The following is an 8299-nucleotide window of genomic DNA, read 5'->3' as shown; positions in this document are numbered from 1 at the left end:
CAAGAGAGAGTGCAAACAAACTCAAAGCATGATGAAGACATCCATGGGTGCAACTCTTTCTACAAGCAATTTTATCCTCAAGCAAATGTTGGTGGCTATGAGCAAGGGCAAGTTAATTCAGTCCCAAACTCTTATGGGCAGCCACATGGACATGTGAATTCAGCCCCAAATGCTTTTGGACAGCCACAACATAATTTCTCTATTCAAGTGCAGCCTAATAGGTCAAGTCCCATGTCAAATCATGGTTGGAATTAGCAAAATAATGGGCAGCAACCAACTTTCAACTCACCTATTCATGGACAACCTCAAGGGAACCATGGACAATCTCCCAATGTGAGCAACACATACTTTCAGCCTCAAGGACATTATTTCCAGCCACAAAGTCATGGTATGCATTATGGACAGCAAACTCCTTATGCACAAGGGCATGGAAATAATGAATATCCTAGGCAAGGACCTTTTGGCAATTCTTTTCGGCCACAACACCATAGTGGGTAGCAGCACCATAATGGACAACCTCCTCAATATGAGAGAGAGTACAAGGAGAAAATAATTATCTCAAACTTCAAGGGAGAGAACCCTTCACCCACGGAGTTGGAGGAGTGGTTTGACAAGTTAGAGATGTATTTTTCCCTTTACCCAAGGCCCGAGAATGCCAAAGTAAAATTTGCAGCCCTTCATCTAGAAGGCTATGCTCACACTTGGTGGAGATATATGTCGAGGATGGGATATGACTTCTTGTCTTGGGATGCATTGAAAAATGCTATGATTGAAGTCTTTGTTTCCCCTATTGAAAAAGAGCGGTTAGAAAAAAAGTGGTATGCACTTGAGCAACGTGGTCTCTCGGTTAGAGAGTACTCAAATCAGTTTTTGAACCTTTCAATGTATGTTCACGGGGTCTCCGATAGTGCCAAGTTGAATAAATACATATTTGGTTTGGAACCTATTCTTTCTTCCGAAGTTGGAGCCATGAATCCTACATCCCTACAAGCTGTCATTCAATTGGCTGAACGTTATGGGCAGAAATACAAGGGTTTTCAGCCAAAAACAGGGCATTCTTTTCAGCCTACGCAGTTCCCAAGGACATCAAGCCATTATGGGCATGCTAAAACTGATTTTCAGCATATTGGGAAGCCATCAAATACTTTCAGCAATACCTACAGCAAGATACCCACTTTTCCTACTGTTTTTGGGCCAAGACAAAGCAGTAATTTCAGACCTAATGCTGAAAACAGATTTGATGGAAAGAGAACTGATATAAGTGCCAAAACTTCAGCCCCAACTCAAGGCAAACATGTATCGAATGACAAGCTCAAAGATATGTATGCTAAAGGACTATGCTACAAATGTGGAGAGAAATGGTCACCCGATCATAAGACCAAATGCAAGGCCAAAAATATGAAGATTAGCATGATCATCAAGGATGATTTCGATGTTGAATCTATTGAAGGAAGCTTGGCTCAGCTTGATGTTAGAACAACTCAAGAAGAGGCACATGAAAATGAAGAGAATGTCCATGATGAGTTCTATGATCCGATGGATGGGTTTCCTTTCGACCCGGGTGGTCATTATTTGGATGATTCATGGACTGATTTACATCCATCGCTATGTGCCATATCAAGTGATGCATGGAGTGGTTCAAGAGGGGATAATACCCTACGCCTTAAAGGTCAAATCAAGGGAAGGACCGCTCATATACTCATAGATACGGGAAGTACACATAGCTTCATTAATGCTAAGTCACTCAATGGGCTGAAATTGAATACGCATGAAATGCCTACATCACTCAAAATCCAAGTGGCAAATGGAAATTTTGAGAAGAGCAATCAATGCTGTCCAAATGTACCTATCACCCTTTCCCCATTGTGCACTACATCGGTGAGCCTAATTGCATTAGAAATGGGTCCCATTGATATAATACTTGGCTGCAACTGGCTGAAATCTTTGGGCAGATTTACCATGGATCTCAACAACATGGAAATGGAGTTTAAATGGTGTGGACAACAAGTAACACTACATGGAGTTGAAAAGAAAAGAATGGAGATGATCAGCCCCAATAAGGTTAAGAAAGAGATAAATGCAAAGGCATGTATGTTCACCATTCTTCTTTCCAAGATTGAAGAGGATCAGCCCTCTTCTCCTACCAACAACATGGACCCATGTCTTTGTAAATTGCTGAAAGAATATGATGACATTTTTCAGCCACCTACCTCTCTTCCTCCCAAAAGAGAAGTGGATCATCCCATTGACTTGCTGCCCAATACAAAGCCCATCAACAAACCACCATATCGCCTCTCCAAAGTGGAAAGAGAAGAGGTAGAACGCCAAGTCAAAGAGCTTTGGAAATGGGTCTCATTAAGGCAAGCCAATCACCTTTTGCTTCTCCAGTCCTTCTTGTGAAGAAGAAAGATGACTCCTTTCGAATGTGCATTGATTACCGCGATCTCAACAAGGTCACTATCAAGAATATGTATCCAATACCTAGAATAGATGATCTCTTAGATGAATTGAAGGATGCCAAGGTGTTCTCCAAAATTGACTTGAGATCGGGATATCATCAAATACGCATGAAGGAAGGGGATGAATTCAAAACAGCCTTCAGGACGGAGAGGGGTCTTTATCAGTTTATGGTTATGCCTTTTGGGTTATCAAATGCTCCAGCCACATTCCAGTCTCTCATGAATAAGATACTTCAACCATTGCTCTTTAAAATAGTTTTGGTATTCTTTGATGACATTTTGATCTATAGCAAGAATAAAGAAGACCATTTGCAGCATGTAAAAGAGGTCTTTGACATATTGAGGATACACAAACTGTTTACCAAGGCCACTAAATGCTCTTTTATGACAAAGGAAGTTGAGTACTTGGGTCATATAGTGGGAGAAGATGGAATCAAAGTGGATCCTAAGAAGGTTCAGTGCGTCAAAGAATGGCCTACACCAACCAATGCCACTTCATTAAGAGGTTTCCTTGGTTTGTCATCCTTTTACCGACGGTTTATGAAGAACTATGCTCATGTTGCAGCTCCTCTTACCGATCGGCTGAAAAAGGAGGCCTTCTTTTGGGATGAGATCGCTGACAAGAGCTTTAATGAGCTGAAGCAATTGCTTGTTTCAGCACCCATACTAGTTTGCCCTGACTTCTCCAAGACTTTTACCATTTATGCAGATGCCAGTGGTAGAGGTTTGGGAGCAGTTTTGGTACAGGAGCATGGTGTCATTGCATTTGAGAGCAGAAAATTTGATGACAAAGAGAGAGAGATGCATGTTTATGAGCAGGAGATGCTTGCTATTTTACATGCAATCAAGAAATGGCACCACTACCTCTATGGGACACACTTCAAAGTCAAAAGCAATCATAGGGTCTTGAGATATTTTCTCTCGCAGCCCAATCTTTCTCCCAAGAAAAAGAGATGGTTGGCCACTTTGCAATCATATGATTTTGAAATATCATACATGGCTGGCAAGGATAATGTGGTGGCTGATGCATTATCAAGAATATGGGCATGCAGTCTATCTATTGTGTCTACCATCTATAAGGATTGGATTGAAGACATTCAAGAGGAATATGTGCTTGATGAGCATGCTGCCCATATTTTACAGAAATTACAGCAAGGGTGTGATGCTGAATTTCCTAATTTTAAAGTGCATAATGGCCTCTTATGGTTTAAGGGTAAAGTGTACTTGATTCCCAGCATTAAATTCAAGCTGAAGGTGCTTCAAGAGATGCATTCATCGCCAATGGCTGGTCACTTGGGCCTTTTCAAGACGTTTGATAGAGTTCATCAAAGCTTCTATTGGAAAGGTCTATGGAAAGATGTTAAAGAGCATGTATCTCAGTGCTTGGAGTGTCAGCAAAATAAGGATTCCACTCTATTACCAGCCGGCTTACTTCAGCCTTTACCCATACCTACGGGCAAATGGACAGATATTTCCATGGATTTCATAACGGGATTGCCTACTACCAGTCATGGATGGAACAGTATCTATGTGTTAGTTGATAGATTGACCAAATCAGCCCACTTTATCCCAACTAAAGTCCAATATTCAGCAAGGCAAGTCGCCGAGCAATTTATGGAAGATGTGTTCAAACTACATGGTATGCCTATGAGAATAGTATCAGACCGTGATTCGAAGTTTATGGGCAACTTCTGGAAAAGTCTATTCTCCTCTATGGGCACTTTCCTCACTCCTAGCATGGCCTATCACCCTCAGACTGATGGGAAAACAGAGAGAGTCAATCATTGGGTGGAAGTGTACCTTAGGCATTATTGTCATGACACACAAGCTTCATGGGATCGTTGGATCCACCTTGCTGAATTTTACTATAATAACACGCATCACATGAGCATTGGGATGTCTCCGTTTGAAGCTCTTTATGGGTATAAAGTCCAACTTCCATCAGTTTTATTCCATGAAGACATCAACCCACAAGCAAAGGAAGAGTTGGAAAGAATGGAGTTGCTCATGAGGCAATGCAAGGACAACATAAGGAAAGCACAAGACGTAATGAAGGTCTATGCTGATGAGAAAAGAAGACATTTAGACTTCAAGGTTGGAGATTGGGTATTTCTCAAAGTTCCCAAGACGCATTATGCTTCATTAAAGGGTGGGAACAACAAGCTTGCTCATAGGTTTTATGGGCCATACTTGATTTTGGACAAAATTGGAGAGCTTGCTTATAAACTTCAGCTACCATCTTCCACTAGAATACATGATGTATTCCATATTTCACAGCTAAAGAAGTATGTTGGGCCCGATGTACAAGTATTGGAAGAGTTACCACCATTGGATGAGGCAGGACTGATCATATATGAACCTGTGGCAGGCGCCCATCATAGTCACTTATTCTTTATTCTTTTAGTGACAATTTGAATAAAGGAAGGCCCGGCCACACATTGTGGTTGTTGGAGTTCCCACTTTTGAGTCTTTCTCTCTCTTGGCTCTTGCTCTCCATCCGACATAGCTCTCATCGCCAAGCTTCTTCCTCCTAGGTTCCACTTCCCTTTCAACTGGTATCAGAGCAAAGGCAGTGGAGCTTTCCTGGCATTCTCTTCAGCCCAAATTTGAAGAGCTTCAACCCGAGCTTCAATGGTAGCCATGGCACCTTCATTTGCAGGTATGTTTTGATCTCCCGCCTCCTCTCTGAGCTTTTGAACCTTCATCAACTTCTTTTCGCACTGCATTGGAGCCCCCTCAACATTGCCAAGTGCCCCCGAGGATTGTTAAAGAATCCCCAGTCCCCAAGAACATCCAGTGCAAATTTTGGTGCATTTTTAGGGGGCTAGGCTGACCCGCTCCTTGCATTTCCCTGCTCTTCCTTGGCTTCTCGGCACTCTTGGCAACCTTCTCGATCATTGTTTGACTCTCCGGAATTAGTGCTTTGCTTCCGATGATTGATTCAAGTGCTTCCCCCATCATTCCTTGCTGTATACATAGTCCCAAGACTATCAAAATAGGGCAGCACTTGACATTTACTGTTTGATGCTTCTTGGTATTGCCCGTTTGATGCCTATTGATGCCCGATGATGTCCAGATGTTATGGGATGCTATGTGAGGGACTCTCAGAAGTCCAGGTCCAAGTCATGTGATCGCAATAAGTCCCGTGGATAAAAGTTTGATCTTACATGTCATTATTGTGGGAAAGTAGAACATATTAGGTCGTAGTGCCATAAAATGTGCAATGATAAGTGCAAGGAAAAGGGAAAAGAGAAAGTGTAAGAAAAGTCTTCTAAGCGCAGTATTGTACCTGCAAAGTCCAGTGTGAAGATAGAAAAGGTTAATGTCATGCATGACACTGATTCAAATGATGATTACATACTTTTAGCTTCTTCATGCAATGCCTTACAGGCCTCTGAGATAGATTCTATGTATACTCAGTGTTGGCTTTTGGATTCGGGTGCGTCATTTCATGTGACATCCTGTAGAGATTGGTTTCATATCTATCGTACCATGTCTAGTTCTGTGCGTCTTGGTGATGACAGGTCTCTTGACATTGTGGGCATTGGACATGTTAGGCTGCAATTTCCTTCTGACAGTTCTTTTGTTTTGCATGATGTACGTCATGTACCTCCGTTGACTCGTAGCCTTATGTCAGTTGGACAGCTTGATGGTGCAAGGTATTTTGTGTCTTTTGGAGACTCTGCATGGAAGATTAGCAGGCTTATGCTTGCAAGAGGTGCCAAGTCCGGCAGCCTCTATCCCTTACTTGTATTTGGAGCTACATTGGATCATGTTTTTTCTATGGGTTCTATTTCCCATTAGGAGAAATATGGACTCTCTTTTTTGCCCCTTAAGGAGTGAATAAACAAATGTAGGCCTAACCAATGAGAGAGCTGGGATTCTAGATTCATGTAACATGAATCTTCTAGCCATATCTTGGACCAAATCTTCCCTCAGCAATAAAATAAGGGAAAAGGGGAGTACAAAGCTGTCACTTCTTGGAAGTTTGTGCCTCGAATTTTCATTTTCTTATTTTTTATGTTTGACTTTTCTTTTCTCCCCTTTTCAGTTTCCCCCTCTTTTTTAGGCGGAACTCAAATTTGTCATATCTCTTTCCCCGCTTCTTCTTTCCTGACGAAATTTTACAGCCTCACTGTTTCTTGCCCTGTCTGTAACCCTGTAAAATTTCATTTGCTTTGCACAAGCACAGAGAGAGTTTCATGTGTTTTATGAGAGCAGAGCTTGTTTTACCAAAGCCCTAAGATTCTCTTCACAAAACTCTACAGGTATATTTTTCTCTTCCATAGATGTTCTATGGTAAAGTTTTATCTTGTTTGGAGAAAACCTGTGCAAGTTATGTGCATTCTCTGACATGTAATTTCTTTTGTTTTGATGCTCTAGGAGTCTCTTACAGTCAATAATAGTGATATTTTGAATACTCAACTTCTTCAACATCTTAGGGTTTCTCTGTAAACAAAGTTACAGGTATATTGTCTTGTTTTTTTGTTGCTCCACTGTTAAATTTTATCTCGTTTAGACAAAATGTATACAAGTTACATGCGTACTGAGCTTTCCTTTGTTTTTTTACTCCAAGAATCTCCGAGGGTGAAAAACAATGATTTATTAAGAACTCAACTTCTACAACATCTTTGGGATTTTGAACACTCAACTTCTTCTTCAACATCTTAGGGTTTCTCTGTAAACAAAGTTACAGGTATATTGTCTTGTTTTTTTGTTGCTCCACTGTTAAATTTTATCTCATTTAGACAAAATGTATACAAGTTACATGCGTACTGAGCTTTCCTTTGTTTTTTTACTCCAAGAATCTCCGAGGGTGAAGAACAATGATTTATTAAGAACTCAACTTCTACAACATCTTTGGGATTTTTTGCAGAGAAAGCCACAGGTATATTGCCATTTTTTACTACTGTTCCATGGTTAAATTTCAACGCATTTGGACAAAGCCTATATAAGTTATATGTATGCGTTGACCCAATATGTCTTTTGTTTTTGTACTACAGGAATCTGTCAGTGAAGGAACAATGGTCTTGCTATAAGTCAACTTCTTGTTCAACATATCTAGGGATCTTTGTGAAAGAAATTACAGGTACAATGTTTCTTTTTTAAATTGATCCATTTAAATTTAATTTCATTTGGAGAGAACATTTGCAAATTATACACATGTTGATAGGTAACTTTTGTATTTGGTTATTACAGATGTCTTCACGGAGGAAAAATATCAGTAGCATACTTGCAGTGGAGGTCTTCAACAGGAAAGATAATGGCGGTAATTGGATTTGTGATAAGTATTATAAGTTGGATTGGATTTTGATGCACCCAAGTACTCGAGGGAGTTTCAAGGTCAAGCGCAAGGATGTTGCAAACCCTAGCAAACATTGGAAAGGTAGAATTCTAGAGTTCAGAAAAGTGTTTAATGGCACAAGTGCAGTAACAGAAGTGTTGATTCAACACGTTTATACGCATAAACAAATCTCTGTACACGATGAGAACAACATTGCAAATTATAAACAAAACAGTAAGTTGTTAAATTTTATCATTGATTATTCTTTTGTATCAGAGTTGTTTTTAAAAGTCTTTGCAGTATTCTAATTCAGTCTTGTTTGATTGACAGCTCTATATCCATCGACTTTGCATGAATGGCAGAATGTGGAATGTTTAAGCGGCAAGATACAAGTTTGGCATGAAGAGATAGGTTCTTTGATCTATGATAATACCTCTACAAGTCAACTTGCCACTCAAAATATCTTTTTTTATAATTCATTGTATGTGGTAGAAAGCCAGAGATTGCAGCATGTCCCATTGCCGCCACTGTCTAGTGGTGAATGGTTCATTGGTAG

General features: G+C 40.3%; 1 long non-coding RNA gene across 1 annotated transcript; it reads left to right on the top strand.

Moving 5' to 3' along the window:
- The first annotated feature begins 7052 nt into the window (after positions 1 to 7052).
- Positions 7053 to 7886, top strand: LOC148030737 (uncharacterized). The gene is made up of 4 exons (XR_015691959.1): positions 7053 to 7155; positions 7265 to 7347; positions 7463 to 7548; positions 7659 to 7886. It is a non-coding gene; the product is annotated as an uncharacterized LOC148030737 (long non-coding RNA).
- The last annotated feature ends 413 nt before the right edge of the window (positions 7887 to 8299 follow it).

This window comes from Lygodium microphyllum, chromosome 9 (assembly GCF_053477565.2).
Source record: "Lygodium microphyllum isolate KBCC chromosome 9, Lygodium_microphyllum_v1.1.10, whole genome shotgun sequence".
Classification (NCBI taxonomy): domain Eukaryota; kingdom Viridiplantae; phylum Streptophyta; class Polypodiopsida; order Schizaeales; family Lygodiaceae; genus Lygodium; species Lygodium microphyllum.
The sequence above is the reverse complement of the archived record's forward strand: the minus strand, read 5'-3'. Positions and strand labels throughout refer to the sequence as shown.